The sequence below is a fragment of the Dioscorea cayenensis genome, chromosome 17 (genome assembly GCF_009730915.1).
Source record: "Dioscorea cayenensis subsp. rotundata cultivar TDr96_F1 chromosome 17, TDr96_F1_v2_PseudoChromosome.rev07_lg8_w22 25.fasta, whole genome shotgun sequence".
NCBI classification, from domain to species: domain Eukaryota; kingdom Viridiplantae; phylum Streptophyta; class Magnoliopsida; order Dioscoreales; family Dioscoreaceae; genus Dioscorea; species Dioscorea cayenensis.
This window is the reverse complement of record NC_052487.1, coordinates 587,202-595,304: the sequence shown is the minus strand read 5'-3', so window position 1 is coordinate 595,304 and position 8,103 is coordinate 587,202.

Sequence of the window (8,103 nt, the reverse complement as noted above, 5' to 3'; positions counted from 1 at the left end):
TTTAAAAAAATCTTCTTAATGTTGCTTGAGAAACAATAAATGAACTCTGTGACGAGTTGAAAATATGGAAATGCCAAGCTCTTTTTGAGAGACTTTGGCATCCTTTCAAAATTACTATGCAAGGTCAAGGTTTGAGCAAGAAAGGACTTTGGTTTCAAGTTAACAAGTATATGAATACCGCATGGTGACAATTGTTAAATGGTTAGATACAAAGGATGAAGATCCACTTGAAGAAGCATCAGATGATCATCTTGTGAAAGATATAAAATTGAAGGACGCACCCCGGCCCTGGGCTTGAAGACGAAGGGCAAGCGACAATTGATGAGTTGGTGGAAATCAACTTGGGAAGTGAGGACGATCCTAAACCCACTTTCTTAAGTGCACAACTGACTCAAGAAGAGAAAGAAGCCATTCAAAGCATTCTTGTAGAGTATATTGATTGTTTTTGCATGGAGTTATAAGTAGATGCCAGGGCTTGACACAGAAGTAACAGTACACAAGCTCGCCATTGACCCAAATTTTTCACCAGTAAAACAAGTACCAAGAAAGATGAAGTTTGATATGGAGGAGAGCATCATTGAAGAAGCCAAGAAACTAATTGAAGCTGGTTTCATAAAGAAAGAAAAGTACCCTAATTGGATCGTCAGCATAGTGCCTGTCAAGAAGAAGAATGGGCAAATCAGAATATGTGTGGACTTTAGGGATTTAAACAAAGCATGTCCCAAAGATGATTTTCCACTACCTGTTATGGAGATCATGATTGATAACAATTCCTCTTATGAGATGTTTTTCTATCATGAATGGTTTCTCTAGGTATAACCAAATCAAAATAGACCAGAGGATGAAAAGCATACTGCATTCTGGACACCGATAGGCATCAACTGCTACAAGGTTATGCCATTTAGACTAAAGAATGTGGGCCAGCATATCAAAGAACCATAATGAAAATCTTGATGATTTTATTCGCCAAGTTGTGGGTACTGTGTAGACGATTTGGTGGTGAAAACACAATCAAGAGATCAACATCTCAATGACTTGAGAACGGTGTTCGATCATATTAGAAATATAACTTGAAGATGAACCCTATGAAATGTGCATTTGGGGTATTATCTGGAAAGTTCCTTGGATTCATTGTGAGGCACTGAGGAATAGAGATTGACCCCCTCCAAAATAAAAGCGATCATAGAAATGCCACCTCCAAAGACATTGAAGCAGCTGAGATCCTTCCAAGGACGTCTTGCCTATATCCGAAGATTTATCGCCAATCTTTCAGGCAGGTGTAAGCCGTTCTCAAGGCTGGTGAAAAAGAATGCTCCTTTTAAGTGGGACGATGAATGCCAAAATGCTTTTGAAGAAATCAAGCGCTACTTACTGAATCCCCCAGTGTTAGCAGCGCTAATTGCAGGAAAGCCATTGATCTTATACACAACGACTTTGGAGGGATCCCTTGGAGCTTTGCTAGCTCAAGAGAATGAAAAGGGAAAAGAGAACGCCCTATATTATCTTAGTAGGATGTTGGTGGGTGCTGAAAACTGATATACACCAATAGAGAAACGTTGTCTCTCCTTGGTGTTTGCGGTAAAGAAGCTTCGGCATTATTTGCTCTCTCATAAAGTCATTCTTATATCAAGAATAGACCCACTCAAGTACTTGGTGTCAAGACCATTGCTCACTGGAAGATTAGCAAAATAGGCATTGATATTCATGGAATTTGATATAACTTATACTCCACAAAAAAGCAATCAAAGGTCAAGCATTGGCAGACTTTCTCGCGGCGCATCCTTTGCCCGATGAATCTCCCTTGGGATGTGATCTCCTTAATGAAGAGACTTTGGTAATTGAAGAGGGAAAACAATGTTGGAAGATGTATTTCAATGGAGCTTCTTCGATACAACCAGCTGTTAGACCTAACATTCCTCAAGTTAGAGCTAGTATTGGACTTATCTTCATTTCTTCTGAAGGTGGGATCCCGAGATACTCTCTTTCTTTATTGAAGCCATGCACTAACAATGAAGCAAAATATGAAGCTCTTATTACTGGATTGGAGCTAGCAATCAATATGGGGATTCAAAGCTTGCATATATATGGCGATTCACAACTCATTATAAATTAAGTTGAAGGAAGTTTCAAGACTTATAAGCAAGAACTTCTTCAATATCATCAGAAAGTTATTGAATTATTGAAGCAAATCCCTGATGTTACAATGGAGAAAGTTTCCAGGTCTGTTAATGGAAAAGCCGATAGTTTAGCCAAGCTGGCAAAAGAGTTAGCTGATCCAGATCAAGAAGAAATCCAAGTCACCATTCGAAATAGGAGGGTCTTGAGTTCATGTTTTGATGAAGAGTTAGAAAATAAACAGCTCAGAAAAGAAGAAATTCTAATAATGGCTGAAGACGATTGGAGAGATCCCTTCATTAGATACTTGAAGTATGGCAAACTTCCAAATGAAAAGTCATTGGCGACGCAGTTAAAGAAGGGCGATGAGGTTTACCCTTGTTAATGATGTTCTGTATCGGAGATCATATGATCAACTCCTACTAAGATGTCTTTTAAAGGAGGAATCTGAAGAAGTCATGCATGAAGTCCATTCTGGTATTTGTGGATCTCACCAGTTAGAACCCAAGATGCGGTTGAAGATCAAACATATTGGGTACTATTGGCCAAGCATGATTAATGATTGCCTACAATATGCAAGACGGTGTAAACTATGCCAAGCTCATGTGGGTTTCATTCATCAGCATCCCAACCCTTTGCACCCTATAATCTCTTTTTGGCCTTTTGAGATGTGGGGAACTGATGTGATAGGCCCTACTGAGCCTCCATCATCAAAAGAACATCATTTTATAGTAGCTTCAATTCCACTGACTATTTTTCATGATGGGTGGAAGCCATTCCTTTAAAGGAAGTGATGGCGGAAAATATATATCATCAAATTTTTTTTAAAAGACCACATGCTATATAAATTTGGAATGCCTCGAAGGATCATCTCTGACAATGGGCGAGCATTCAAAAGTTTCAAGGTTGGAAGGTTTGCTCAGCATCACAAAATAGATTGGAGGTATTCCTCTATCTATAATGTTAGAGCAAATAGTCTCGAAGAAGCATTCAATAAAACATTATCGAAGTTGTTGAAGAAAGCAGTTTCAAAAAGTCAAAGGGATTAGCACGAAAGGCTTCCTGAAGTTTTATGGGCATAACGGACAACATATCGGACACCAACCCAATCAACACCATACTCATTGGTTTTTGGTACAGAAACTGTTCTTCCACTTGAAGTCCAAATTCCATCTCTAAGAATTGCCTTACAGAATGAACTCACAAATGAAGACAGAGTTCGCTTACGGTTGGATGAGCTTGATTCTTTAGATGAAAGGAGATTAGAGGCTCAATAAAATCTTGAAGTCTACAAAGCTAGGATGGTTCGACCTTATAATAAGATGGCTCGCATTCGAACTTTCAAGAAAGGAGAGATTGTGTGGGTGTTAAGAAGACCAATTATCACCAACAAACATGCTGGGGGCAAGTTCAAGCCAAATTGGGAAGGCCCGTACATTGTAGAGGTCATCTACGAAGGTGGAGCTTATCAGCTAGTCGACACCGATGGAAAAAGACCTATGCCACCCATCAATGCGCGTTTTTTGAAAAAAAATATTATGCATGATGTACATGTGATGCATGATATAAAATTGCTAAGAAAAAAAGGAAAAAAAGGAATAAGAAAAAAAAAAGAAAAAAGAAAAAGAAAGGGTTTGTGTTTGTTTATGACGGAACGTCCAGTGCTCTTCTTTGAGCAAGTTGGTCAAGCATGATATATGCTTCTCGAGGCGAAGCATAAATTTCATCACATTGTTTTCTTTGTCAAATCGAATAAAGATATGATTCCCTGAGTTTTGAAATGATGCTTGTAAATTTCGCTCTGAGAGATTACATGCAAATCCTATAAGAAACTATAATATCAAGTTAAGAAAGGGAAGAACAATCAAGGAGATAAGGAAGTTGGAAGGCAAAATCTGCAGTTTTTAATAAAAGAGTTGTTTTGATCAAGTAGCTCATCGGGTATCCAGGTCAGCTCTGATCATTATGAAATTTTGAGTTCTGATAATTTTTAAAGAATTCTAAACTTCAAGCTAAGATTCAGAAAATTTGTCCATCAAAGACCCAAGTTGATCAAAGCTTAATCAGATTATAATCACTTCTCATCAGATTATAATCACTTCTCTGATTATTGAAGCTTTGATACATTATGATGTTTCATGTGAACGGTTATGATTATATTTCTCGTTCAGAAAATTTCAAAACAAATTCGTGACTGAACAGTGAAATCCATTGATAAACATCATGGAAATTATTTGTCATCAAGTTAATGATCGAATGGTTAAACATTCTGGGATCTCTTTGGCAATATTTTTTGCATGCTCATGACGTTTTCATCTTTAATATGAACGGTGGAGATTGAGTTTGAGGTTCATTTACCTCTCACAGAAATTCATAAGTTCAAATCAAATTTTGTTAAACATTGCGGTCTCCATTGTTGATTTTACTTTGATGATCAGGTGAAAAAAAAAATCACTTCGAATGCCTAAACATATTGTAGATCTTCGGGTCGCTTGCTCGTACCTTCCTCCCACAACTATTATGTGTAAGGAAGTTACGAGGGGGGCATTTGTTTATATAGACTTTTTTTTTAAAAAAGAAGAAATAGAAGAAAAAAATATTAGAAAAAAATCAAATAAAAATATATATGAGGGGCTAAAATGGATGTGCAGCACAAATTGTCACGTGATAATAAATTAAATTAAAATCAAAAATTACGAGTGAGAATATAAAAAGAAATAAAAAGAAATGGATAAGATAAGAAGGGATTTTGAAATTTTAAAAAAAAGTGAAGAAGGAAAAAATCTCTCGGGGGTTGAGGATTTTTGGGGGGAAGTTGAGGATTTGTGGAAAAAGAAGAGAAAAAAGGGAAAAAACGGGAAGAGAAGAGAGCAGGAGAAGAGGGGAGAGAGAAAAAAAGAAGAAAGGAAGAGGATGGCATGAAGAAGGGAAGCTCTCTCTATGGTGGGGCCAAAGGAGCTTAAACGATGGATGCATTTCTTCTCTTCATGGTGGGGCCGGCCCAAAAAAAAAAATCAGCATGGAAAGGCATGAAGAAGAATGTTCTCTTCCGTGGTGGGACCGGGGGTTAAAAAAAGAAAGAAAAAAAATGAGCATTACCATGCATGAATGAGAGGCTTCTTCCTTTGATGGTGGGACCCATAAGAAAAAAATGAGAGACATGGAGGGAGATGATCCAGCCATCCATCCCAATATGCATCATCTTTGACGTCGACGAGCATCACATCAACGACCACATCTTCTGCACCTTTTTCATCTACAACTACTGTGATCTTGGTGAGGTTCTCCACCGTATCCACAAGAAAATCACCATTACACGCACCAAAGTGAGGCTGACATTGGAAAAGTCATTGAAGTCGTTCAATATCCATGGGACTTGGTAAGAAAATCCTATTGTGAAAATGAAGGCGAAGAAGGATCCCGTAGAGATGCCCGACAATGGTGATGTCCCCTTCACACACGCCAAGCAAAGAAACGTTCATAAGCCTTGAGAAGTTCATCATTTCAAGAAGGTAGATGATCATATGAAATCTCATACAAATATATATATATATATATATATATATATATATATATATATATATATATATATATAAGCATGTTCTGATTTGGCTCGATCCATGCAAAATGCCATAAAAAAAATCTTCATCTTAATGAGGTAGATGAAATTTCATACAAAGACGTACTTACATATATATATATGCTGGTTGTTAATCCCATGCAAAATGTCGTAGAAAAAAAATGTCATTTTCTGATTGTACACCCTATGCCCATGCCATAAAAAAAAAATTCTTTATATATTAATGCTAGACCCGTCCCTGCATAATTTGTCTTTAAATCATGCCCATAGACAAGAGCATATGCATGTTGTTCGTTTTCACTCACTGTGAACACCATCGTAAAAAAAAAGAAGAAGAAGAAGAAAGAAAAAGAAAATTTTTGAGGACACATGTGCAAAAATGTGAAAATGTGTGAAAATACGAAAGCTCGAGGGTTTAACTGCAAAAGCCATGAAAAATATGAAAATATGAAAGTTTGGGGGTTCATTTGCAAAATTTCATAAAATGTGAAAAAAATGAAAAGTTAGAGGGTCTCAATGCAGAAGGAGAAAAAGAAGAAAAAAGGATTTTTAGCGAAGATGAGGGGTGCTTTGGTAATTTCACAAGACCCCCTTAAGCTTACCGTGATGTCTAATGCATGTCGATTGCTCTCTTTTGGAGGGCCTCTTCATTGCCTCTTAACAATCACGGAAGCGGATTGACTATTGAAGATCCTTTTAAAATTCTTTTTGAGCTCTTGGACCCTGTTTGAGGCCATTGACTCTCTTTCGAGTGACGAAAAATTCCAAAACCCATAAAACTCTCTTTGAGCACATGGACCCCGTTTGAGGCCATTGACTCTCTTTCGAGTGATGAAAAATTCCAAGACCCATAAAACTCTCTTTGAGCTGATGGGCCCTGTTTGAGGCCATTGACTCTCTTTCGAGTGATAAAAAATTCCAAAACCCATAAAACTCTTTTTGAGCTCATGAACCCTGTTTGAGGCCATTGACTCTCTTAAGAGTGATGAAGAAATTTCAAGATCTTCAAAGCCAAGCATTCTAAAAACAGAGAGAGAGGATCAAATCAAAATCAAGGCATTAAAAATGATGAATCAACAAATGAGCTCAACAACCCTCGGAGTTAAAAGTGTTGAAGAGTTCACAAGTTGCAAAAAAGCTTCACAAGCATAAAAGCCGAAAGCTTATAAAAATCAAATCAAGTTCCAAATCAAATTCAAGATGAAAGTTCAAGGTCCAAGACACTAATTTCGAACAAGTCAACAAATGAGCTCAACAACCTCAAAGTTAAAGTGTTGAAGAGTTCACGAGTTACAAAAAGCTTCACAAGCATGACAAAGTGGAAGCTTATGAAAGGTCAAACCAAGTTTGTGATTCATCGACATAGGGAATTCACAGACTTGAAATCCAAATTAAATCTAAGATGCAAAATCAAAGATTCAAGTTTCAAACAAGTCAACAAAATGAGCTTAACAACCTCAAGGATAAAGTGTTGAAGAGTTCACAAGTTGCAAAAGTTTCACTAAGCCTAAAAGGCCGAAGCTTATGAAAAGTCAAATGAAGTTTCAAATCAAGTTCCAAATCAAATCAAAGAATGCAAATTCAACAAATGAACCCAACAACCTCAAGGATGAAGAGTTGAAGAGTTCATGAGTTGTAAAAAGATTCACAAGCATAAAAAGCCAAGTTCATGAAAAGCTAGCCATATTTGCGATTCCTCAATGCAAAAGAATGTATAACTTAAAGTCCGGATCAAATTCAAGACAAACTCAAAAACATCCAAGATAAACGAGCTCAACAACCTCGGAGTTGAAGCGTTGAGAAGTTCATAAGTTGCACAAAAGTTTCACAAGCCCAAGAGCCGAAGCTTATGGAAAGTCAAGTCAAGTTCCAAACCAAATCCAAGATACAAAAGATCAAATGTCCAAATTTCAAGTTTCAAATAAATCAACAAATGAACTCAACGACCTCAAGGATGAAGGGTTGAAGAGTTCACAAGTTGTAAAAAGCTTTACAAGCATAAAAGCCGAAGCTCATGAAAAGTCAAACCAAGTTTGTCATTCATCAATACAAAGAATCCACAACTTGAAATCCAAATCAAAGTTTAAGATACATAAGCAAATTCCCAAGGAGCAAGTTCAAAGTCTAAGACCCAAGTTTCAAGTTTCAAACAAGTCAACAAATGAGTTCAACAACCTCAAAGCTAAGGCGTTGAAGAGTTCATAAGTTGCAAAAAAAAAAAGCTTCACAAGCATGATAGCCGAAGCTCATGAAAAGTCAAATCAAGTTTATGATTCATCAACATAGAGAATCTACAGCTTGAAATCCAAATCAAGATCTAAGATGCAAAAGATCAAATGTCCAAGTTTCAAGTTTCAAATAAATCAACAAATGAGATCAACAACATTAAGGATAAAGTGTTGGAGAGT